Genomic DNA, 27346 nt, shown 5'->3' with positions numbered 1-27346 from the left:
TGTAAGTATTCTCAACTATTGTGAAGCTCTTCTCAAAGGTGAGGGGACAACAAAGGTAGTTTCATCTAAACATAGATGCTGTCCAGAAAACAAGAAAAGCAGCTGGCTCTGGGTCAGAAGGAACACCAGCAGCTAGAAAGAATTTATGAGGAGAAAAGGTGTATTGAAAGAACAGATGAACACGAGAGAAGCAAAGCAAGAGACAGGTGATAATGATGTTGAGAGAAAAGTTAGTGCCCTAAAACTAATTATTACAATAGCTAGACGCTGGACACTTGTGAAGAGTCTGTAAACTGTGGCAGCCTGGAATAGGCTTCTCGTCAGAGTCCGAGCAGCTAAGCAGAAGAATCCCCAAGGCAATGTCAGACACTTCTACAGAAGGGTAGTTTACCGAGATTTTATTTTTTGTTGTCTCCATTGTTTTGTTTCTTCCCTGTGGGGAAAAAATGGAGGAGAGAACTTCTCTGGGATACAGGCTGTAGAGCCTCTTGGTGCCCAGGAGATAGCAGGAGAGAGGAGTGGGTGCATGGTGCACATAGAGACCAGGCAGGCAAGGCACTGCATGGCAGCTGAGTGTCACTTCATATGGTTACAGGACCCGGGTGGTAAGACACACCAGCTATATGGGGGAAAGTGTAGATGGACAACCAGAGGAACTCCTCAAATGTCCTACTGTGTGTGCAATTGCTGGGTCCCTCCCATTGGCATGGAGGTGGCTGGAGGAACAATAATGAGTATGAGGTAGAAAGATACAATTTCCCTCCAATCTGGTTGCTTGGGGGCTCTTTAGAAAGAAGAAAAAGCAATTGAAAAACAAAAAGAAAATACTCATGCCTATCAGAACAGCAAAAACTTTTAACTCACTGATAACAGGGTTGCTAAGAGTGAGAAACAAGGAGGACTCTCAGACACTGTGGGTAGGACTACAAATTGTAGAACTTGGCAACAACTAGGAGAAAAAATAAAGATATTCGTACACCATGCCCTGTCAATTTCATTTACAGGAATATACTCAGAAAAACCTTTGTGCCACTGTATGTTTGCACAAGGAAACACAAAAAACATTCAATGCGCTAAGGTTTGAAATGAAAAATTACAAAGAATTCTCATCAAAAAGAAATTGTGCTCATTATACTACAATATGATGTGGCAATGAAAATAAATTCACTGAATCACCCTGTACAAGCAAAAGATCAAAAAAAAAAAAAAAGATAAAGTAAGCTACAAAAGAATTCTCAGTATATTACATGAAAATTAAAAGCTGGAAAACAATACAAAAGAGATTAAGCAACTAATAAATGAAAAATACAGGATGAAGAATCTTTATCTCAATTTAATCATGTGTCTAAATTTAACTCTCTAGAAAATCTAGATAACTCTTTCAGAGTATGCATGTTATTTTAAAATAATTCTTACTTAAAAATTCAATTTAAGGATGTAAGCCAAGTATCCTTTATAACAGAAGTTCTCAAACAGAAGTGGTTAGGAATTCATCAATGAATCTAGGCAGAGATCGACCTCCTCCCCACCTCCGTGTGAGGAAGAGAGGAAAAGATTCAGACCCTGGTGTGCACATGAGCAGAGCAGAACACACAGCCTAACAGCAACACGTGCGGTGAGGCCACCCTCCCTGCCAGAGTCGCACAGCTGACAAGCAAGGCTGTCTCCGCGTTGAGAAATGAGATCTTGGAGAAGCACCAAGAAGGCGCCAGGAGAGTTGCTAAGTGGGATTTTCAAAGGGGTCTAATACACCATCACTTTATAAAAACTACTTAAGCTTCTACTCAGAAACAAGTGTTGATAAGAGATAACAGGCCAATTTAAAATAAAAGAAAAATTTTAGAGTATTCTCCCATGTTATTTACTAAATAAGGAACTTTGATTTTCTAATGATGCCAATGATAAAAAGACGAGACGCAGCGAAAGGTTCAAAGAATACTTTGGAAATCTACTTCAACAACTTTAAGTATATTAAGAAGCAGGGTAACCTTCAACCTGGCCTCTGTCCTTGTTCTGCCTCATAGATGCTCTCTTATTAAGTCCATATTTCAGCATGAAAATACTTTAATACCAACTAATACTCTATTTTCACCTAATCTGGAAAACTAAAATTGAGAATTACATGAAAAAGTTCACAAAAATAGATTTAAATGACTTTTTATGTTATTCAAAAAGGCATACAGGAAACTTAGGCTATCTTTGAAAAAATATAATGATTTAGGGGCGCCTGGCTGGCTCAGTTGGTTAAGCCTCTGACTCTCGGGTTTCCATTCAGCTCATGATCTCACTGTTTCAGGCCCCAAATCAGGCTCTGCAATGACAGTGCAGAGTCTGCTTTGGGATTCTCTCTCTCTGCCCTTCCCCTGCTCATGCTGTCACTCTCAAAATAAATAAACTTAAAAAAAATTTTTTTAATGTAATGATTTAGGGCAAATATAGTACCAACGGCACTACACATGCACGCAGTCTTTCTTCCCGTTTTTTTCATTGAAATATAATTCATATGCCATATAGTGCATGTTTTTAAAATATGCAACTCAGTGATTTTTTTTAATACATTCACCAAGTTGTGCAACCATCACTTCTAATTCCAAAATATTTTACCACTGTATCCATTAGCAGTCATGCCCCATTTCTGCCTGTCTGAAGCCCCAACAACCATTAATCTATGCTCTGTGTCTATAAATTTGCCTATACTGGACACTTCAAATAAATGGTATCAGATAGTATGTGGCCTTTTGTGGCTGGCCTCTCTCATTTGGCATAATGTTTTTAAAGTTTCATATATGTTGTAGCATGTATTAGCTCATTTTCTGGTTCAATAATACTCCACTGTAGAGCTATACCACATTTTGATTATCCATTCATCAGCTGATGAACATTTGACTTTTTGGCTATTATAAAAGAATGCTTCTGTGAATACTCATGTACAAGTTGTTGTGTGAACGTATATTTTCAGTTCTCTTGGAGCTTCTGGGTCATATGGTAATTCTACGTTCAACTGTTTGATAAATTGCCAGACTGTTTTCCAAGAAAGTTGCACCATTTTACACTCCTACCAGCAATGCATAAGTGTTCCAATTTCACCACATCCTCAGCTACACTTGGTATTGTCTGTCTGTCTGATTATAGCCATCTTGGTAGGCATAAGTGACATCCCCCTGTGGTCTTGATTTACATTTCCCTAATTCCTAATGATGTTGAGCATCTTTTCAGCACACAGATTTTCACAATAAGAATTTTCCATATAGTTCAGACTGATCTAACAAATGCTGTAACAGTAACAATGAATAATTTTTCAATTCACATGTATTTTTTTACATTAGACCTCACTAAGTAGACTTACATACAATCAGTGAATATTCTGTGAATAAGAAAACTACTAAAAGATAATCAAAAAGTCAATCTTAAAATATTACATACAGTGATACAAGGTTTTATACACTTATATACGTATAATAATACACTGTCCTTTAGCAAAAATGGTTGATCAAAGGATCGTTAGGGTAAGAATAAGTCTGTAAAAAGCAGTTCAATATCTTACAGCAAAGTAGCAAATGGTGGCAGGCAAATGAGCCTAGTTGTTTAAATGCCATTTATTATTTTTCTAGAAAAATGTACTGATTCTAAATAATCACTACGTTTCATCACTTGTAAAAGTTTCTAAAATGCTTTAAAGTTTACTTCTGTGACCTTTCTATTTGCTAGACCAAATATTAAATTATATTCAGAAACATTTCATTATTAAGTACTAGAAAATATACTCTGTCATATGACAAACTATATTACTGCCTACACTTGTGACATTTAAGACCTCTGTACAATAAAAGTATGGAACCTGATGTTTAAAACATGCAAAATTCAAACAAAATGCTTCTATTTTTAGAAACCTAAAACAAGGAAACAAAAACTCAAAGTAATGCTGATAGCAACTGTTAACTCACTTAGGTTACGATCACTTTTTAACTCATTTGGAAGATGCCCACATTATCATTTAGTAAATGACACCATGATTTTTTTCCACTGAAAGAACCAAGCCCAGTGAGCTGTGAACATTCTGTGTGTGTTTTAAATGTTCTGGTCTGACCACTCCCCCACCCACCCCCCACCCCCATATGATACTTCCAGCCTCTATACATTTGTCTGTGTAAGTCTCCTTGTCTGGAATTTTCCTTTCCCCGGTGTTCTTTTCCTCACCACTGCAATCTATCCAGATCCAACAGAGGCTCCATCTTGGATATAGAGACGTCCCGACTGCTCCTTCCACTGAGCAGTTACACCAAGTATCAGTGAGGGCAATTATATTCACAGGTAGGTAAAAGAAGCTGGATTCTGAAGGATTGACAATGACTCCCAGTTTCTAGTTTGGCTGACCGTGTAGACAGTCACAACCTGTTCCACATAAACCTTTATGAAGGTATGAGTCACGTCAAAGGCGACCGTCACCAAATTACAAGGCACAAAAGTAGTTGCAATCCTCTCTAGGATCTCTAGATGAGTTAGTTATTACCTATTCTACCTCCTCCTGACCGGACTCTGACCTAGGTATTAAGGATAAAAATAAGAAGATGGTCCATGAACTTAATAAATATCTAATATTATCAAGCACTTATTTTGTAATAGTTGCTCCACTTCCAAGTTACTACTTTTATTTATTTTTTAATCTTTTTAAGTTTACTTATTTTTGAGAGAGAGAGAGAACAAGAGCACAATCCCAAGGTGGCTCTATGCTGACAAGCACAAAGCCCGATGCGAGGCTCAGACCCACGAACTATGAGATCATGACCTGAGCTGATACCAAGAGCTGGACGCTTAACCAACTGAGCCACCCAGGTGCCCCCACACTACTACTTTTAATCTTCACAAAAGACCCTGCCATTGTACTCACTGCAGAGAGCAAACAAACTCAGAAGTTAAATGGTCTGTCCCAGCTCACAAACCAACCAGTACTCAGGCCAAGATCAAAAGACAGATCTGTCCGACCCCAAAGCCACCCACTTCAATGCCTCAAGCAGCTCAACCACTGAAAAGCATATGGAAGGTATAAAATAAATATTATGCAGATGCAATCATTATGCATTTATAGCATGTAAACGTAATGTCTACAGTTTCCATGATATTATACATTAAATAAGCTAGCCTGGATATTTTATTCTAATTTGTAACATCATCTCTTTTTAAAATACGCTATGAATGGCAGTCATCAGTTTAGTAGAGTTTTTACAACATAACCTGTTTATAGGTAACTAACTTCCTACTGCCAACCAAGAGATCTACTATGGAAAAAACCCATAAAAATCACTCGAAGTATTATTAAAAGCAGGACACAAGTAAGATCTTATAAATAAAGTAGGAATGCACGTAAAGCAGTGAAATAATATTACCCCTTCTCTCCAACAAAAAACCCCTGCTCCGTACTCATATTTGTAAAAAAATGTAAATGGTTAATGTTGCAATTTACTCAGAGACTATTTCAAATCCAGTTTATAACCACAAGTTCGTTTATCCAAAGTGTAAATAAGACAACCTATAAATTAGACAATAAGTAAACATACTCAGAATATTCTCAAAAATAAGCTATTACAAGAGTTAGAATATTCACAACCTGATTATTATATACTAACTTGTAGGTAGAATGAAATATCGTCATGCTGCATGTTTCATTATATTGTATAAAAAGTGGCTATAATAATATGAACTGAGGCAGTAATTCTGTATCATTTTCTAGCATTTTCCTTTCTGAGCTGAGAAAAAAATAAGCCTTAGGCAATGAGGATGGAGATAAATCTACTGTAGTAAGAGGCATTTTAACTTCATTTAAATCAAGACAACTTAGTTATAATTTTCTTATAGTCCAGCTTGTAGTAGCCTAGAAATTCCAATAGATCTTTATTTCTTTTAGAATCATTTCATACTTTTGCCTTTGGTTAACAATTATGGGTTTTCTATATTTTGAATGTATCTGAAATTAAACACGACAGCTTTGCCACAATTTTATGAAGTTGTATAAATGTTAAACAACAGCTGTTTGACTAAGGATTTACCATACCAAAATGTAAACTAACATCACCAGTGCAAAGGGCCTAAGTTTACAACTTTAATGCAATAAGCCAAGGACAGTTTGACTTCACAGAGTCTATAAATAAGCACCTTTAAAGCTGAATGACAGCAATAAGGAACTACATGCTTAGTAAAATGATAGGAATTTTTGTTGTTTTTTATGAACCAAGATTCACTGGCAATTTCTGGAAAGAAAAAAAATTTATGTAGATTACACTTGGCATGTATTATTCCACCATATTCAAAACAGAAATTAAATGATCATGTATGATAAATAATATATGTTTTCTATTACCAAAAATATTAAAAATGTAAAAACAAGTATCTTCTACATGTAACAGAAGCTAAAACTTTTTACAACATAAGAATACTTGGTAGTAATTCTAGATCTTATTCTTATACATATGTTTCACATATAGTATAAATCTTCATATTTATTTAAAAGCACACTGGATTTGCTTTGTAAGAAAGTACCGTGAGAATTGTAATATTAATGTATTTTTTCTAGATGTTACTGACACACACACACACACACACACACACAAAATACATACCATATGGTCCAATCAACTGAATAAGTTTTTTTAATTAAAATTTTTTACACAGAACCTACTAATATTATGCACATCAACACCATGTGGTTTTGAACTTATCACTCAAGTCCAAAATTCAGTACACACTCTAAACAAACAAGAAACTGTATTTATACTTAATTTAATTCCCCAATCAAATACAGAGGATTTTCTTATTCTCTTTGGTGAAAACTACAGTTTTTTTTCTATGCTTTTATCAATTTTGTAGCCATGATGTTCTATTATCTGTTCTTCCTAAGATATAACATAAATGGAGAACTGCAAATCAATTGAATAAAATATTTAATCGCATTTTACGGTTTCTTTTTGAAATCAGTTGTCAAAACACCAGTAACTAGGCATACTGGTAACCAATCTGCAATTACGGGTCTTATAATAACTACAAAGGAACACTAAATAGTGTCAAAGGCCATCAGGGCAAAATCTGTACAACTCTATTCATGGAGGCATCATCTCCCTGGACACCATTTTCTGAGGAGAGAAAGGAGATCCTAGATCTTGCCATGCTCATTTTATCAAAATGGAGGCACATTCCTGTGGTGTTCATGGGCCTTGAGAGGTTAGCAGACAGTCAAGTAGGAATAGCACACGGATTCAGGGGCCTGCATCAGACCCCAGAGATCCTCCTATGGGCCAGCAACACTGAGATTGCCAAAGGCAGGATCTGAGAAATAAGCTACCACCTAAACGGAGGAACAAATTCCCAGGAAAACAGACTTATCACATCACTATTATATAATAGGAAGAAACTCTATGCATCATGCGGCTTGTGCTAAAATGCTTAGTGATCTCATTCTTACCATAACAAATTATCTGCCAGAAAAGACCTTCAAGGTCAACCCTGGCAACAATTAAAAAATAATGAAAAGCATTCATCCCTAAGGCAGAGTTAGAATGTTTTAGTTTGAAGCAAGGTGCTGTATATTTTATTAGCTATAACTTGTTTAATTATTCATTGCAACTCTTCTTATATTCCATACAGAAACCTCAGGTTGCTCAGATTTCTATCTGAAATCCCCCTTTTTCCCCCTTATTCAAGGGCAAATGCCTTAAGAACCCAAATTTCTATCCACTATTTCCAACTGAACACAGAGCTATACTTGTTTAGAATAAAATGCTAAATTAAAGCCAGAAAGATACAGAGGGAAAGAGAGAGAAGGGACAGAGAGAAAAAGAAAAGACAGGGAGACAGACACACTGTTTCATCATGATCCTTTCTGCACCTCGGCTGCGCACGCACCCCACCTCCGTCCCGCCTGCGTTCTGCCCTCGCCCTGTGGCGTTCTCAGTGTCCAGGACCCTCTGCAGCCTGAAAGGCTGGCTGAAGCATTGCTAGGGCACCTTCTAAAAACACTTCTGCGTGGCTGCCCATCAGTGATGCCACTGCTTCCTGTGCTGTTTTCGGGCACCTGCCACCCCTACGGAGAGAGCTACTGTCATCGGCTGATGGTCTGTGTCCGAGAGGCTGGACTGCCACAGGTGCTCTCTGCTGGAGGAGCCGGGGGCTGGTCTGCGCTGAACGCCCACGCAAATGAAGGAATGTTGTTGGTGTTTGCAAGCCGGAAACCGCCCTGATGCACATCTGAGAAGCAGTTTCCCTCATTCACATGAAATTGAGGAATTCCCTCCTCTCTCTCTCTCTCTCCAGCCCTGAACAGCAGTCCAAAAAAAAAAAAAAAAAAAAAAAAAAAAAAATCCTACTTCAGCATCAAAATGAACAGGGCCATTCGCATGTGTGGTCACAGGTCCAAGCCAAGCTACAGCTGAGTCTCAAAGGGGTGACGTGCCTGAAAAACAGCCTATCCTAGCTTTCCATACGAACGAAAGCCCTAGCAAGTAACCTGATGGCAATTTTTCATAAAAATGACCACCAATACTATATACGCTTAATCAACTTCACATGTGGGGATGCAGAAGAGAGCTAGATTTGGGGTCAAACTGAGGAAACTGTGAGCAAAAGACCCAGATAATCAAAACGTCTTTTACCTCAGAGGGATCACAGTGACTCATTCAATTCCCTAATTTTAGAGAAGAAAGGAGGAAGCCCTCATGCCAAGAAGAATGCAGTGATTTGTTGAGCATAACAAAGTCAGACATCAGCAGATTCAGGGCCAGACCCTGTGGTCTCCAAACACTGGGTCTGTAGCATTTCTACAGCACTACTGACTGCTTTAACTTGAGAACTACCTACAGTCAATTTTAAAGAGAAGGACTGTAGAAGGCTACCTTCTTTTTACTCTATTATTCATTAGAGCTTTGCCTCATTCCTAAATCAAGGATTTTAAAAAAACAACAAAAAACAAAAAAAAGCAGTTCTCTTCTATCTGCCATTTTCCTGGGCTGTGTCTTGGGTCTCTGCCATAGAAATCTCTACACACAGGGTTGCTGGATCCTTCTACCGACCTACTCCAGTTTACCCCCTTTATTCTTAGTGACACTACCCCTGCTTTGTACACAGCAGCAGTTCCCAGCTAACAAACTATATACCCCAATCTCTGGTTCAGCTATGGATGGCAAAGAGACTTAGCTCTGGCCATGGAGATATAAGCAGAAGGCACCATTTGGAGCTCCCAGTTTTTTTAAGGGATACTTGACTGGTTTGTGCCTTGTGCTCTTTGCCTTTCACCTTCTTTGTTCCTCGGAGGATTGTGGAGGTCCAGCAGCCACATTGTCATCATGAGGCAGCAAGCATGAGGATGAAAACTGGACAACAAAAAGGAGGGCTGAACAGAAAGTCAGGAAGCTCCTCAGATCTCATGATGTTGGGAAGCTACCTATCTGGCTCAGGCTGCCTCCCTCTAGATGACAGAAAAGAAGACTCGTTTGATTAAGCCACCGTGGCTTGAATTTTCTGTTATGCGCAGCTGAAATGATTGGTGATTCATGTATCAGGTATCACTGGATGTCACCATGAACAAGAAAATCACAATTGTATATTTTTAATTGTATTCTTCACGTTTTTAATGGTAGTGTGTTTAGATCAACCATTGCCTGAATGCTAATTTTTTTGGATGAACGGGGCAACATTGCTGGGATGAGAGATCACTCTTAGAAGAGGTATTGGTACGTCCCACTGTCAAAAATATCCTCACCTGATGTATAAAGCATTAAAAATGGTTGTATCCCAGGAAGAGTTGACGTAAATTGTGGTAAGATCTAAGAATTTAACAGTGACAACTACATGTCCTGCATGAACTCCTCCTACTGAGAAAGATGTGTTTTTATTCTAAACGGCTAATATCTCAATGTCTTAATTCCAAAATTTAGAGCAAGCAGTATTTTACAGGTGGTGCAAAGAACATACAGGCATCTGGTTCCCCATTTCCTATCAAATACTTTGCAGCCGGAAACAGTGTATCCGCACACTACTGAAAACCTGGCCACCTACCCTGCATTTCTGATAAGTTGCTTTAGTTTCTATGTCCAGAGTCATTCCCGAGACCACCCGAGAATTCTGGACTGCTACTACGTCCGCCTCTGCCACACACACTCATTTTTATTCTTCTCTCACTTGCAAATTCTAATAAGCTGAAATGAGAAAATGGCTGCAGAAAACAATTTATATGCTACAGTAGTTTTCTTTACTTTTTCTCTAAATTTTAGGCAAGTAAATTAAAAGTCCAATACACCTGGACAAAGTATTGTGAGGCTGCAATGACCTTTTCTAAATTTTAAATTATAAAAATTTTGCTCTAAAAAAAAGTCTACTTATGTCACATCACAACTTCACATAAAAATCTATCAGCCATCAATACCAATTTCAACATATAAAACCAGACAGAAAATGACAAAATGCTTAGATATAAGTAGGAAAACATGACACAGTCACTTATTTGGAACTAAACAAACCCATTTCTTGAAAATGCTTACTATTCAGTCACTGTCTTGCCCCAATACTAACAAAGGAGTCATAAGTAGAAGAACTAGGAGGGAATGGCTGGGCCCTGAAAGGTACTCTTTAGTCACGGGGCTGTAGGAAAGCCAGGCCAGAAAGAGAGGAGTTTCTCTGACTCCCCCCAACCCCCCCCCCACCCGCCCCCCACCGTTCAGCCAAGCTTAGTCAGGGGACTTCGGTGGCACACATCCATGGCAAGCAGGCTGGAAAGGGACATGTTCACTCATAGACTGCCTCTGCAGGCCTCCCTATAGCATGCTGGCTCTACAAGAGAAAACTCTGCCTGGCTACTGCATCATAATTAAGTTGCACTACATGTCAGTATTTTAAAGACGTATGTTGTACCTCAATTGATTCAACATTCAATTTCAAGGTCTTTCATCTAAGGTTTCCACTTTCATTTGCCAAAGCATTATACACGGCTCTTCCTAAGACTTGAAAAAAGCCCATCTCAGCCACACCTCCAGGTCTTTGAAGCATTTCAGCTTGTACTCAACAGCAATGAGGGGCCTGGCCACATCTTGCAGAAAGAGCAAAGCTGAAGATTTAAAAAAAAAAAAAAAAAAGGCTCACTGCAAAGAGAATTTGGTCTATCTGTATTATGAAGAGGATAGCAGGTGCTCTGCCATGATCCTATAGTGCACAGATAAAAGGTGGTTCAGCTGCAGGATTAAACAGAGAAGTTTCCAATGTAAATGTACTATTTACTAACTTGGTAAATGTGCCTGTCCTTTTTATAGTATATTTTAAAAATACATAGCTTTGTAGCTTTAGAAGTCTTCTTGTCCTTTGCTCTTGTCTTTCTTTCCTTATTTAGATCTTAGTATTACTTTTGTGAATTACAAAAACTAAACTGTAAAAAAAAAAAAAAAATACTTTCCTTGGACTGATCTAGATGTATCTTGCATCTTTGTTACATTTCATAATGACTGAGAGAATCCACTCTCACATGTGTGTTATTTCATTTAAATATACAGAAAGCATTCTGTTGGTTATTAATTATAAAACATGGAGGACAAAAATACTAAAAGGATAAAGGATATTGCTCAGGCAAAAAAACCTAGATTCACAAGCTACTACTTTATTAAAAATGAATTAAGAAATTTAAATTGTAAAGAATATAATAACGTTATTGAAAAACTTTCATCTATACATCTTATGTTACAGGGAAACGCAAGTTAAAACGACAAGCTACAACTACACACGTATTAGCATGGCCAAACTCCAGAACACTGATGATGCTACATGCCGGTGAGGATGGGGAGCAACGGGAACTCTCACTCCCTGCTGGTGGAAAGGAAAAATGATGCAGCCATACTGGAGGCCAGCTTGACAGTTCCTTACAAAACTAAACACACTCCTAGCATACAGTCGTGCTCTTTGGTATTTATTCAAAAGAAGTTAGAATGTGTATCTGCCCAAAAGTGTGCACACAGATGTTTACAGCAGCTTTATTCACAGTTGCCAAAACTTGGAAGTGACCAAGATGTCCTTCAGTATATGAACAGATAAAGTGTAATGCGTTCAGACAACAGATTATCATTCTGTGCTAGAAAGAAAAAGGGCTATCAAGCCATGAAAAGACATGGAGGAACCTTAAATGAATATTAATAAGGAAAAAAAGACAATCTTGAAATGGCTATATCCTCTATGATTCTAACTATATGATACTCTGTACAAAGCAAAACTATGGAGACACTGAAAGATCAGCGGTTGCCAGGGGTTGGCATGAGCAAGGAAGGGATGAACAGGCAAAGCACAGAAAATCAGGGGCCCGTGAAAACGCTCTGAATGATACTATAATGACAGATACATCTCATTCTACACTTGTCCAAACTCATACGATGTACAACACCAGAAGTGAGTGATAATGACGTGTCAAAGTAGGTTCATCCCTGATAGCAAATCTACCATTCTGGTGAATGATCCTGATAATGGGTGAGATTATGCATGTATAAGCTAGCGGGTATATAGGAAATCTCTGTACCTCCCCTTTAATTTTGCTGTGAACCTAAAACTAGTCTTAAAGTCTTTAAAAAATTCACTTGTAACACAATGCCTCAATTTTTAATATCATTGCCTTTTACATATACAAATTTAAGAATATATAATGCAATAGTAGGTATTGTTTGTAGGTAAATAGGAAAGTGGTAAAAGAACACATGTACTAGAGAGGGGCACACAAGAATGGTCATATCTGGGTAAGGATATATAATTAGGGAACCCTTCAATTACACATTCCTTTAAAAAAAAATGGAAGGGGGGAAGGTCTGCAGTCAATATGCAAAATGCTGACAATTAAATCAGAAATAAATGCCTGACTGTTTATTAGTGTGTTCAATTGTTTTCTAGTCGTTTCTGCATGAAAAAAAAAAAAAATCTTGGAATTATAACATTCCCAGAAGAAAATATGACCAAATGGGATGTAGGGTTAGGTAAGAAGTGTCAGGCTGCAGTAAGAACTGGAGAGAGTGGCAGGAAGCATATGCAGAAGGGTCAAAGAGTCGCGCCGAATCACCTGAAAAGAGGACAAGGTAGGACTGTCTGGGGAGAGAGTACACTAAAGGCACTGTGTGAATGGAAACAATGGATGCTGTTTACTTGGTGATGTGTGACCCCAGAATTCAGTACTGTGTATATCAGCTTACTAAGAACCAAAGAGAAAAGATGCTTGATTTGCTAGCATAAAACAAGACCTTAAACACAGAGGAAACCACTGAAATAGTGTTAAGAACAACAATCTTCAACTGGGATCTTGACAGCACACATGCAAAAATGGTTATAAAATACGTGCTTACCTATAAAAGTAAAAAATTATGCCTGCTCATAATATGACTTTTAAGAGTGAAGTCAGGAATTTATTTTATCTGGTACACCACAGTAATTTGCTGTAAAGCTTTATGAAACAGCTAAAATAATGTTACAGCCAGGAACCAATTGTTGCTAAAATGCATTCAGTTAAAATGGAAAATATAGGGAAATAAAACACTGTAATTGTCTCTCAACCCACATTATATATTATGTTGCTAAATTATATACTATTATATTCTCTACATTTTAATATGCTTTCCCATAGAGGAATTGATAACATAAGGAAATGATTCTCTGCTTTTATTTCTGAAGACCTAAAAAATATATCACACATATTTATAAACCAAACAGGGCCTCAGCCTCTTATTGGATCCCAAGGCTTATAAAATCTTTTTCACAAAACCACAACATGCAACAATGCATGAAAACCTAACACAAATGGTTTTCTGTTCTACTTCTTACTTTATTCACAACTGGGGAGTTACATATTTAAAGTGAACTATAATATGCAAGAAAAAAATCAAGATTTTCTTAATTTTAGAAAATCTTTTAATAGTATATTGTATAATTCATACAAATATTGTCTTTGGCCTTGACAATATTTTTTTTTAAACTTGTCCATCCACTGAATAGTTGGTGCAAGTAAAGAAGAGATTTCTCCCCAAAGGGATGAAAGAATTCCATAGCCCTGATCCAAATTTAGCAGGATGCTGACAAACCATATACTAGAAAGGAATACTACTTAAACAAAGGGCAAATGTCTCCTTTACTAGAGACCATGTGAGAATTTTTTAAATGTCATAAACTATTACAATTAATAAAATAGTAGAAAAACTTTGGCGAAGAAGCTTAGGTACCTCAAGAAAGTGAATAATTTTCCAAATATGAACAGAGAGACTTGAATCAAAAGAGACAGACCTTGGTGGACGTTTTAAAGGAACCACTTCCTGGGGTGCCTGGGTTGTTCAGTCAGTTAAGCATCTGGACTCTTGGTTCCGGCGTGGGTCATGATCTCATGGTTTCAGGAGTTCAAGCCCCACATCAGGCTCCATGCTGACAGTGGAGAGACTGCTTAAGATTCTCTGTCTCCTTCTCTCTCTGCCCCCTCCCCAACTCACGATCTCTCTGTCTCTTTCACAATAAATAAAACTTAAAAAAAAAAAAAAAAAAACTTTAATGAAACCACTCCCTAATTCCTTCCAGGTTATGTTATCAGTTCAGATTTTCTATGAATACCTGAAAGCATGAAACAGGAAAGACAATAATGTGCTCACCCCCCTTTTAAAGTTCAGACTTCACTGAATTCACTCTGGGAAACTACTGTGCTTCTGAAATGTTTGCCAAAAGCAAGATTCAACCCATGTATTTCTTGCTGACTTCCAGAGTAGCCAGCAGGAACCCTCTCTTAGGAGACTTATGACAACGATCACCCCCTGACCTTCTCCTCACTGAGGGCATGCGTGTCTGACTGGTGTTGCCAGGATCTAGTGTAGCACTTGCTTATGACTCTGTGAATCTGTACCCTACAGAGAGAGAAGACTGGACTAACAAAACTGACAAGGCAGGTCAAGGAAAACAAAAGCTGACCATAAAACATAGTGGTGGTGTTTTTTTTTTTTTTTTTTTTTAAAGCAAGCTCAAATAAGCACTGACCATATCTAAAAAATTATGTAATTTTATTATTGTAAAATAAAAGTACTTTACTAAAATAAAATAACGTAAAAGAAGCTGCTTTCTGAGACACAGAAGGAAGACACATTTTGTGTGCTTCTAAGTCCCTTTAATAAATTAAGGCTTTACCTTAATTTCAAGGTAAATGGTACTAGCTCCACAGAATTTTCTATAGGTAATCAACTGTTAATGTTCACAATTCTCCCCCATCTTTATAAAGACATCTCTCAATAGGTACAGATTCAAGTGCTAGTAAAAGGATCACTACCAAAATTTATTGCTGCTACTGGAGTTTCCTATAAGTAGAAGATCCCTCAAGCTGTAATAAATGATTTTTTTTTAAATATGAAGAAGGTAGAGTTTCAGGAGACAAAATTAAATTTTCCAGCTTCATAAATTAATTTCCCTATCTTATTTCATCACCTATTCTTTTCACAGAGAACTTGTGAGGAAAAATTAAATAAGTGCGAAAGCATGTAACATTTTTTAAGTACAGAAAATAGGTATATTCAAAGCATAGCCATTTTTCGATTATTCAGTATCATTCAAATATGTGAGAGCCTTATCTTGGGTCAGTGGTTCTTAATGATGGGTGTGGAGAGAAGCACCTGTGAAGCTATGGGCCGCTGCATATACCCAGGCTCTGCCTCCCAGTGGATCGTGTTCCATAGGTCTTAGGTAGTGCCCTGGAACTGGCAGCTTTAAAAGCTTCACAGGTGGTTCTGGGGTACCTGGGTGGCAGTTAAGCATCCGACTCTGGCTCGGGTCCTGATCTCATGGTTCAGGAGTTGGAGCACAGAGCCTGCTTCTGTCTGCCTCTCTCTCTGCCCCTCCCTGACTGGTTCTCTCTCTCAAAATAAATAAACTTAAACAACAAGCTTCACAGCTGGTTCTGACACACAGTGCTGGTTGATGATGAGCTGTCACAGGTTCAAAGGCCCTGGGAGCTGGATAGATAATTTGAACTAGGGAAAGGGCAGTGGTGGGGACTATGACAAACCAGAAAAGACACCCCCTATCTGAAGAGGCAGTCTACTTAGCTCCAGCCCCTTGGGGACTTGTGGATGCAAGCCTCGTATTCCAGGGCTTCCATTTTGTTAAAGAGAAGAAATTCAGGTTCAGTTTAACGTAAAATCTCTTGGGTCCTAAATGTTTAAACACACCAATGATCACACTGAGGCCTTGGCAGTCAGTTTGTAATCCTTGGTTTGTAAGATCAACACTGTTGAATAATTTTTGCTTCTCAACGGGAATACTCAGAAGGGTATATAATACTGGGGTGGCAGTTTGAAAAAGCATGGCTACGGTATTTTGCGGCTCTTTCCAGAAGCAGTGGGGTCTATTTACCTGCCCCATGAGTCTGGCTGGCGACTTATTTTGAGCAAGACAGAAGTGACACTGTCTAGTGTTCCAGAGGGCCTCAAGGGGCCTTGCAGCTTTCCATCCTCTCGGAACATCCCTGCTGCCACATAAGCATGCGTGAGGCTGGCCACTGAGTAATGAAAGACTACATGGAGCAGAGGGCCCACCTGCTACATAGCACCGAGGCCCCAGTGCGTGAATGAAGAGATCATCTCTCCAGCCCCAGTCGGCCAGGCTATCACATGACCACAGCTGCCTGAGCGGACCCAGCTCAGCCCACCCAAAATGCAGAATCATGTCCGAAGAGTTACTGCTTTAGCCACTAAGCTTGGGGAGGCTGATTAAGCAGAAATGGAAAACTGCTACAGGCACCTCACTGAAGGTAGACTGCTAGGGCCATAAAAATAACAAAGACTTGAAACAGGTGGCTCAGTTTTGGGAGTGAATGGTAGGCAGGAGCAGGGAAAATTACGAAGCAATGATTAAAGACTGGAGAAACGGCAGCCTGTGGTGGCAAAGTAACTGATAGCATTTTGCCTCCGATAAGTTGGAAGACAAAGAATGTGCCTAATGAACTCATTGAGGCGGCTAAGAAGACCCTAGAAGGAAGACTGAAAATATAACTTAGTTTCCTTAAACCGCTTATGATAAAGGCACAGAAAAAGAAGAAGAGCTAAAAAAGAAATTGTTCAGTTTGCAAGCGGAATGTGGCAGGGGGAGGGGCAACGGGGAGAAATAGAGAGTCCAGGATTTGGTGAGTTAGAAATAAACCTGTCTCTCATGCTCCAAGTTTTCAAAGTTATAGATAACCAACATGACTGTGTGCGTGGGAGGAGGGAAGGAGAGGTAATACTTGAGAAAAACGGAATATATACTTACACAGACATGCACATGTGTGAGCAGACATAATGTTTTTCTATCAGTTATTTAAAATATTGTTTTTCATCAAAATAAATATAAATATACTACGTATAGATTCTAAGTTGGCATTACTTTTTAAGACACAATGTAAAAGACTTCAAAGATATTTGATTCTTGGGACTAGTGGTTAGGGATACATCCCTAAATCGTCTGGGACAGGCATTTATTTCCTCCTACCACTTTAGGAGTACCTTGGTGGAAAAAGTGAAGCTTCAGGGAGATGAGCCCCCAACCCCACCCAGGTGAGCCTCACTTCACATGGTTTAGAAACCTGGTATCCATGAGAAGTCCCAACAAGATGAGGAGCGTGACAAGCTGCTGTGGAATTACAACTGTGCCACAAGGGTGATCCCGACTCTCAACACATCCACTTCTCAAAAGACTAAAGCACGTGGCAGGAAAATTGAAGAACACAGACCTCTGTAATTAAAACAGATGACCTGGAATCCATGTGCTGAGAGTGCTCCCGTACAGGTAGAGGCAGTTGGGCTGTTACCTGGAGCATACTTGCTCTCAATGGACATAATACTAAACCACACTCGATTCAATTTTCCTGACTCATGACAAAGGGCATAAGGTATTGAGGATGAGCTCAACAAGCTAGATAAGATTATGGCCCCAAAGCAGGAAGCAGCGACAGCAGTCTGAGATCATTTATTCTGATGGCAAAGTACACTTAAAATATCAGTTGGTATTAAGGGCATCATATTTTGCCATAATGGTTTCATTCATTCACCTGAAATAACTGACCATGTGCCTATGGGCCTTGTTATGTGCCAGGGATTAAGAATCTTAATCTGGCCCTCAGTGTAGTCACAAGCGGGTAGAAATGGTAGTCATACCAGGCTAGGGATATGGAATACTACTACGCTTATGTAAGTAACCAAGCTCCGAAGGAGCTTAAAATAAACCATAGTTTGATCATTCATCAAGGAAAGGTTTTTGCTCAGAACAATCTATTTAAGACAGGAAAACGGGCAATTTATTTTAGACAGACTTCTATTCCAAATGTCTAAAACAAAACAGTCTTGAATTTTAAGCAAACTCTCAGCTCTGGAATGATCCCAACGCCAAAGTTGTACTGAACATATCATATGCAATATTTCATGATACCTCCTATAAATATAAAGCAGAACATAAAATAAATTACATATATAAACAGAGACTAAAAATTCATATGTTAGTACTTATGAGTAATAAAACTTGAAATAGTTATGTTTTCCCTGGGGCAAAGTTTCTTCATTTTATCCATTAAAAGTTCAAGGCAATTTGAGAAAAATTTATATCCAACCATTCTGTATACATCTAAATTACCCTCAATGTTGTATATAACTGAAGCACTTCTAACAAAGACTAGAAAAATAACTTAAGCCTAAGTTGAATTTTTTTAATTGCAAAAGAAATTATTTTTCTTCCACAGTTAACAGAATACGTTAGTTTCATTAAACTATAAAAAAGCACAACTTTCATACCATGAATTTGATATTCTTTCAACCTAAATGATAAAATAGGGACAAAAATGTTTAAGTCCCTGGAAACAGGTTCCCATAAAACTACCTTCTTGGAAAACAACTGCAGGCACTGAAGAATATTTTTAACTCATTTAGAAATCATACAATAGCTCATCTGAATGTATTCCATGAAGTAAAATATACTCTTGATTAGCTGAAAACTTAATATACTCTAATAAACTTTGAATAATTTTAAAGCAATTTCTGATCTTTTCATTAACTTTCCAAACTTTTCCTTACAACATTACATTACAAAAAAGAACATGGTTCTCTCCAGCCCCTACTCCTGTTTATAAAGGACAATTCAATTTACAGAAGTTGATGTTGTGCTCATTTATTTTCTGTCAGACATTAAAGAGCATTTCTTTTGGAAGAATTTGAAGGTTTTAAGCAACAAGTGTAAACTACCATTTACAAATATTCTCTAGAAGTTCCAATATCACAATGTGCCACATAAAACCCCACTGAGATTTACAGTTTGAACAGCTATTTCGGCATTTGACTTCATCGATCACATCCCATGTTGCAAAGCTGCTGCTACCACTGCACATCCCTCCAGGGTCCTATGGTGGGAAATTCCAGTGAGGACCCGTCTCCTCCTTTTCCCTCACCCTGACTGGCTGCCTAACTACCAGACTGGGCTCTGCACCCCTGAAGGGCAGGCAGCCTCACTCCTGACCCTGAACCCTTGGGCTTTCATCATGATCCCATTTCAGGTAGCCTCAGGTAGTAAAAACAGGAAAGCTTTTGGAGCTGTACTCCTGGGCTCTAAATCCTGGCTTACAGCCCAAGAACTATAGCCTGGACCAGTTAGATAACCACTGTACGACAGATACATAGCGACCAATCTTAGATAGCTATTAAAATGGACCGTCACATTTTTAACTACATTATGCAATCGGAGACAAGAACCTAAGGTTAAGTATTCCAAATTCATAGATGAGAAAAACAGACTCAAAAAATTAAATAATTTTCCCATAGCCCCACACAGTTAACTAGGAATCAAATTCCTGATTCATTCATTCAGGATATTGAGTGAATGTTCCATACGGAATGGCCACAGATCTGTAAACGTAACAGATAATCTCTTCCCTCATGGAATTTACATTCTATTAAGGAGACAAGAACTTAATAAATTGACAATTACCTGCCACCTAGAGAAATACAATGGTGGGTGAGTATGGGAGAGTAACTCTGTGTGCGTCTGTGTGTGTGCACGCGCATACATGGACGTGCATATGTGTGTGTATGTGCATGTGGTGACAGGACGCCAAGGAGTTCAGAGTGTGTCTGGGGAAGGCCTTTCATGAAGAGGTTAACTGTTCAGCCACCACATGAGAGAAGGCATTTCCATAGAGGAAGAACATTCTAGCAAAAAAGAACAAATGTATACTTAGGGTGGCACAGACAAGGCTCTGTAAACCACCTCCTGGTCATCTCTCCAGGCTTATTTTCTTGCCAAACTGCCCAGCTCAACCTCTATGCTCTGTCATCCATTCAGAACCACTTTCCATCCTTAAAACTGCCTGCCTACTCTTGCCCCGGGCCTTTGTGTAAACGTCTTGGTATGTCTACTTATACTCAGAAAACATACAAGATTATTCTCCTTTTATATGACAGTGCACATTTTCCGAACTTGTATGAGCTTCATGATTATGCAAAAATGGCAAGATAATATTCCACTAAATGTCATTCCATAACTTACCATCTTATTATTCACTTATTTTTTTAATACCTAACCTAGCATTTTCCAAGTATGGAAGTATCCAGGCTGTAGGTTCCAAAATGGGACACTGGTGCAGGTTTTTAATCTTAGCCCAGTGGAGTGGTCAGTACTATATGTATAGTAATAAGCCTCATGAACAGTAGACAGACACAAAAATTACCTTTTGGGCTTTGAATTCTTAACAATAAACTGCCAGACTAAATTACATTTCAGTAATTATTCTGAACTAGGAATAATGGGAGATAGGAGGAAGAGGAACTAATCATGATGAAGCTCTTAATAACAAAGGCATCTAATATTTAATAAAGGAACATCATCAGAAACCATACCTGCATTGTAGCAAAGGATATATGAATATGAAATATCTGGCCAAGATATTGTCATTCTTAAATCAATAAGCTGTTATTTAAGTGAGTTTCAGGTTTTGTAGAGATATAAAATTCACATATCTGAGAGAGAAGCACCACAAAGATGGATGTAAAGACCCCAGACGGAATGGACTGCTCTTTAGTAAGACTTGCTAAATTTGCAGTTAGAAAACATATTTGACATTTGTATCGTTTTTTGTGTACAGAAACAATACAAAAATCACTCTTGAAGTCCTTGAGGTCAAGCAGCTATAACTTTTCAATATCCCTAGTACCTATGTGGCAAATGATACACATTCAATCAGTATTTATTTTATGAAAAAATAAATCGCTCAAATCTATTTCTTTAAAAGTTTTAAGTTTTTTTTTTTTGTACATGCCTTATTTATTTTTGAGACAGAGAGAGACAGAGCATGAGCAGGTGAGGGGCAGAGAGAGAGGGAGACACAGAATCTGAAGCAGGCTCCAGGCTCTGAGCGGTCAGCACAGAGCCCGACATGGAGCTCGAACTCACAAACCACGAGATCATGACCTGAGCTGGTCAGACGCTTAACCAACTGAGCCACCCAGGCACCCCAAAAGTTTTAAGTTTTAAGATTAAAATGTATACATGCCATGGAAAACAAAATATGCTTAAAAGGCTTTTCTGACTGACATGGAAAGAAGTCCAAATTTTATTATTAAATTTTAAATGGCAAGTTGCAGACAGACAATGAGTAATTTTTAAGAAAACTGAAAAACCTCTGAAAGGATATACACCAAATAGTGGCTCCTTTGGCTTTGACGGTGGGTTTTTTGGTTTTGTGTTGTTATTGTTGTCGGTGGTAGTGGTAATCAATAGAGAACTTTTTGGTCTATATAATTCTGTATTATCTCACATACACATACGTATTTGTATGTATATACATATATACCACATATAAAGATACACACATACTTATAAAACACGTACTCTGTAAAAGAGAAATTAAATGAATTTTAAAACTACCTGAGTAATCTAAATGAAAATAAATTAGTTCACAAAACCAAAAGCACAAAAATAAAAAGTGTTTAGTATGAAATCCTCACATTTCCCTTCTCATAGAACTACAAAGCTTCAATTGTATGTTTCAATAAATTGCTATTTGAGTACCCAATCATATATGGGATGCTGAAAAAGAAAAAGAGTTCTCTCTATTCCACCAGTCCTTAATTTTTACACTTTGTTACCGTCTTTCCATTTACTGGGCAACAATATCTTTACTCCAGGGGAACCCCACCCCCAGCTTCCAAAGGAAATCTTCCATTAGAAAATGGTCAAGTGTTGGGGTGCCTGGGTGGCTCTGTCAGTTAAGTGTCCAACTTCCACTCAGGTCATGATCTCACCACTCATGAGTTCGAGTCCTGAGTCGGGCTCTGTGCCAACAGCTCTGGGCCTGGAGCCTGCTTCGTATTCTGTGTCTCCCTCTCCCCCGCTGGCGCTCACTCACTCTCTCTCAAAAATAAACACACATTAAATTTTTTTTTTTTTTAAGTAGTCAAGTGTTGAAGCCCAAAGGAAAACAGAAATTTAGGGAGATGTTCTATTTTCTAATGATTGAAAGGAAAATATCGACTTCTAGCAGATTTCAATGCTTGCCCTCTCCATGTAATGTTACCCAATCTTATTTTAGAATATGCTTTCCAAATTACTCTTGTGCTTGAGAAAATATATTTTTATACAGAGCCAGATACTGATTGAAAAATAAGGCCATGAAATTAAGACAAACTTTTCACTGCACTAGATTTGATCATAGTAATTTGCAAATTTAAGTGTTCTAAATAATACAGAGTGGAAAATAGGTACCAGTATAGAAGCCCAAGATTTCTACCAATTATGAGCACTTTTCATACTTCCTCTGATAGCTAGTTTCTTTATGTTTTAAATGAAGGTATATTTTCTGAAATCTTTTCAAGTGCCAAAAACTTCATGTTCTGTTTTATATACTTTCTATCTTAAATGTACCTGAGGAACTGCTTATCTACTGAGAGGAGGCCAGTGATAATTTGTTAACTATATGAAGTTTCACATTCCACTACAAGCTTTACATATCTGTCTACTCTTCTGGTAAGTATTATCCCCATTTCTTGTATGGGAATCCAAGAGTGAAAACAGTTGTATCTTTTGTTCAGGCTCAGAGAGCTGGGTCAAATTTTAAACTCAAATATTTTGGATTTCACAAATCTGTGCTGATGCTTTCCACTTGGAACTACTTTGTAAATTATACATTCAGATCTAATTTATCTTCATTTCATTTTATACATCAGGCTTAAAGGCAGGTACACCTGCACAAACTAGCTGAAACTCTAGTTTATAAAAATTTACATTTCAAGGTAGAAATTATTCACAGATTATTTACATTAGATAATATTTTTCTTTAGAATAAGATTCATTTAAAATTAAAGTTCTTCTGGGGCACCTGGGTGGCTTAGTCAGTTAAGCGTCAGATTCTTGATGCTGGCTCAGGTTGAGATCTCACAGTTCAGTTTGTGGGAGTCTACAATGACAGTGTGGAGGGAGCCTGCTTGGAATTCTCTCTCTCCCTCACTCTCTGCCCCTCCCCCCACTTGCACGTTCTTTCTCAAAATAAACTTTAAAAAAATAAAAAAGTAAAATTAAAGTTATTCTGAGTAAACCTTAAATGTGACATATGAAACTTAAGTTCACAAAAGAGGAATAAGAACACATTTATTAAATGAAGTATATTAATATTTAATAGTCGAATTTTTGGTTTTGGCCAAAGACCATTTCAAGGCTCCCAGAGCCTTGTTTTGTTTCTGTTTGTCTGTCTGTATGGTGATGGGGAGACAAGCTTCTGCACACAAAAATGCAAACAGAAATTATTTCAGGTCTCCTGCTATAAGCATAAGTATCATGCTAGTATAATGTTCTGTTAATTTCAGGGAATCGTTTTTGAACACTTATGATCTACCATCTCATCTAGAAATTCAAATTCAAACTAATATACATAGATCTTGATGAATTTTTTGGAAGGAAAATGATAAAATGATTTTAAAACATAATATCAAAGCATAAGAAAACATAATAAAAAAGGAGGAAATGTACTTAGGGGCATACTTTCAGTAATGATGAAAGTCTATGTGATGTTTTTCATTTACATTCACAATTTATTTGTGATATTTGCTTCTTAGAATGTTACCTGAAGGAAAATATTATAATCAAATTTAACTGACTTAAAATAACCAGAAATAAAAGCATATATTTAGTAGAATTTCCTAAGCTTATAAACATAATGCATGTGAGGAATTAAACAGTTCCAAATTCATGTACTGGAGTTTTTAGCTTGTTATTTCAGCACACAAGGTCAGTGGACTGATAAATTTTCAAACATTCAAATATATAGAAATTTTTTAGGGGCACCTAGGTGGCTAAGTAAGTTAAGCGTCTCACTTCAGCTCAGGTCATGATCTCATGGTTCAGTTCGTGGGTTCAAGCCCTGCATCGGGCTCTGTGCTGACAGCTCAGAGCCTGGAGCCTGCTTCAGATTCTGTCTCCCTCTCTTTATGCCCCTCCCCCACTCATGCTGTCTTCTCTCTCTCCCTCAGAAATAAAATAAACATTTAAAAAAATTGTTTAAAGATAGTAATGTTTTAGAAACGTTTTCTGCTCCTATAATATTCGAAACCCAAAATGGACTCATTTTGCTTAAAGAAAACTTAGTAGATAGAAATGACAAGTCATGGCAATGACAATTTGACATGCAATATGCCTCTGTACAGAAAGATACACCATTCTCACCAAAAGTCTGTATGAATTGCATTATATATAGCCATCATCTTTCTGCAATTCTCAAGAGTAAAAATACCTTGCAGATCTTTCACCAATACACATGTGCAGCACACACACCACACATACACACCCCTTTCTCATATATTCACAAACTGGGACTAGGAAAGGGGGAATAGGTGCAAGATAATAGTGCCCATCAACCTCCAGAACCACATCAATTCTTTTTACAGATACATTCATAGCAGAGGTGCAAAGACTTCATTCACTTCTCCCAGGCAAAGGATTATACTTCTGGGAGTTACTAAATTTAACAAAATTCCATCACTACAAAATGCTGATCAGTTCCTGAACTAGTCTGAACTGGGGTTTACCTACAACAAGAGGAATCAGCCCCTTTCTAGCAAAGTTTAAATGCTCTGTATTGAGAAAAATTGAGAGAGCTTTGGATTTATAAAGCACTTCACAGATGCGTGGTCTCTACTGGAAAGTTAGAGGTCTCTAAAGGCAAGTTCCTGCTTCATACTCAAAGGGCAGGCAGCAGGGCACCTGTATGTGCACCTGCAGACATAACAGTTGTCCAACAGAAGTCCAGTACCCCCAGCAGCTCTCACTGGCCTTGACACTATTTGCCAACTCCCAGGCTTTCCAACTTTCAAATAATAATCTCTGTAAGAATAGTAAGAGAGATCCAGCACTGTCCTAATGGGACATGCATTCTAGAAGGGAGGTATAGTTCAATAGGTTATAGAAAATTATAAAACAATAGCAGTAGTAATAATTGCAATATTAATAATGTACATATTTGGTAAAGAACTATGAAAAGCCATATGAATACACAGAAGGAAAATTTAAGGTCACAAAGTTTGGAATGCCTTCTTCACGGAGAAACGTTTAAGCTGAGCCCTGCAGTACTAACAGGCAGGACAGACTCATGAGGCAAGGCAGTTGTGGTGGTTGGGAGGTATGCAAAGAGTACTGCCCTGGAGATAGAAAACTGCCCACAGAAGAGAGTACATACTGTTGGAAAACTTGGAAGAAATTCAGCACATAAGAACTAGGTTGAACTAAAGATCCTGACTGATAAGCTCCTAAATATTGACATTTAGGATTTTTCAAATACTAAACTTAACGAATGTTAAACTAAGACCATTCGTTATGATACAAAATAACTGTTCAAATTTTTTTTTAATTTCTTGAACTTCAGGATATGTGATCTATAAAACACAAAATAGGTATATATCTCAATGTTGGAATCTGATAGTTGACAGTCCCAGGAAGATATGAATTTAAGTTGCAGGTTTTAGTCTAAGAAAACGTAATACCAAGCAGTTAAAAAAAAAAAAAAAAGTATGTATCTTAATTAACTAATGGCAACCATTTGCATAGAGTTAACACTTACATAAGTGCCAAGCACTGTGGTAAGGACTCTGTGCGCGTATTATTTGGTCCTCACAAATTCCCAGTGAATTAAACAGATTATCACTAGTGGAGAAAACTGAGGCTTATAGAAATTAAGAACTTTCCCAAGGGCATAATACTAGCAATTATCCAGAATCAGAATACAAATGTAAGTCGATACGATTTCAATTCCCACCAGTACACCATACCAACAGTCATAGGTACCTGTTAGGAAGATGGTACCTAGAACACAAGACAAATACGCCTACAAACAACAACAAAAACCCCATTACGTGTAGAATCCACTTGATTATATTTTCTTCAACTAAACAAAGTCTTAAAATCAGAGGCTGTGGCCATAAACTGCATGGTCCTAAAAATAGATCTCTTTTCACATCATTTCCCATATTAAAATTATTTTATCATGTCTCCCAAACATATAATTAGTTTTGATTGAATGGTTTACTTTTGTGAAATTGTATTGATCCATTCATTAAACAGCTTATTCTTCAAAGAAAACAGTGTTAACGTCCGCATATATTACTACTGATAGACAGGATTTCACTAGACTTTCCAAGTACGCCAATACATTTTTTTCACAGTGCTAGAATATGATTTGCAAGCATATGCACATAATGAATCTAAATGAATGTAAATCACTCAAATCTATCAAGTGGTCCCACTTCGCTGGAATACATTCTTCTAAAAAAAATTAGTTCGCCATTCCATTTTTACATTAGTTAGCAGTTCTTTTAACTATTGTAGAATTTACTGGATTATAAAATGCTACACTCATTTTTATAAAAATTCAAGTATCCTTGCCCCATCACTATTTGCTAGTGGAATAGTGTTCAATCTAGAATGTTAGCACAAATATTAGAGTCTTTTCTTCTAGGTAATTTATATTAGCAAATGGATGTAAAGAGAATTCCAACAACCTGGTGACAGGCCCTCAGGAACACCTTCCTGGAAATTAAAACAGAACAATTTTTATATTAAAAAAACAAACCAAAACAAAACCTTGAGAATCCTCCCTCCCACCGCCCTCCTTCTGCTATTGTGTGGTAGCAGGAGGAAACCCAACATGTAGCCAAATTAATATCCTTAAAAAATTAAAAGGTTCCTTTATTACCTGTCACATATGAACTAGCAGGGACCCAACACCTGCAAGTAACTGTTTTTATTTTGTTTTTTAAGTTTCAATCTGAACGTGGAAAAGGTGGGGGACAGGGAGTGGCATGGTACAGATGGGCCAAACCAG

General features: G+C 37.7%; 1 protein-coding gene and 1 long non-coding RNA gene across 3 annotated transcripts in view; one reads left to right on the top strand and one right to left on the bottom strand.

Annotated features, from left to right (window-relative positions):
* The window catches only part of NR3C2 (nuclear receptor subfamily 3 group C member 2), a 346322-nt gene that overhangs the window by 283406 nt on the left and 35570 nt on the right, over window positions 1-27346 (bottom strand). The gene's annotated exons all lie outside the window — the stretch shown is intronic.
* LOC109262547 (uncharacterized) lies at window positions 4141-11916 on the top strand. Its single transcript, XR_002077817.2, has 2 exons — window positions 4141-4311; window positions 11716-11916. It is a non-coding gene; the product is annotated as an uncharacterized LOC109262547 (long non-coding RNA).

Source organism: Panthera pardus, unplaced genomic scaffold (assembly GCF_024362965.1).
Source record: "Panthera pardus isolate Hobbes unplaced genomic scaffold, ASM2436296v1 HiC_scaffold_13, whole genome shotgun sequence".
In the NCBI taxonomy this organism is placed as follows: domain Eukaryota; kingdom Metazoa; phylum Chordata; class Mammalia; order Carnivora; family Felidae; genus Panthera; species Panthera pardus.
Note: the sequence above shows the minus strand (reverse complement) of the source record. Positions and strands in the feature narration are given on the sequence as shown.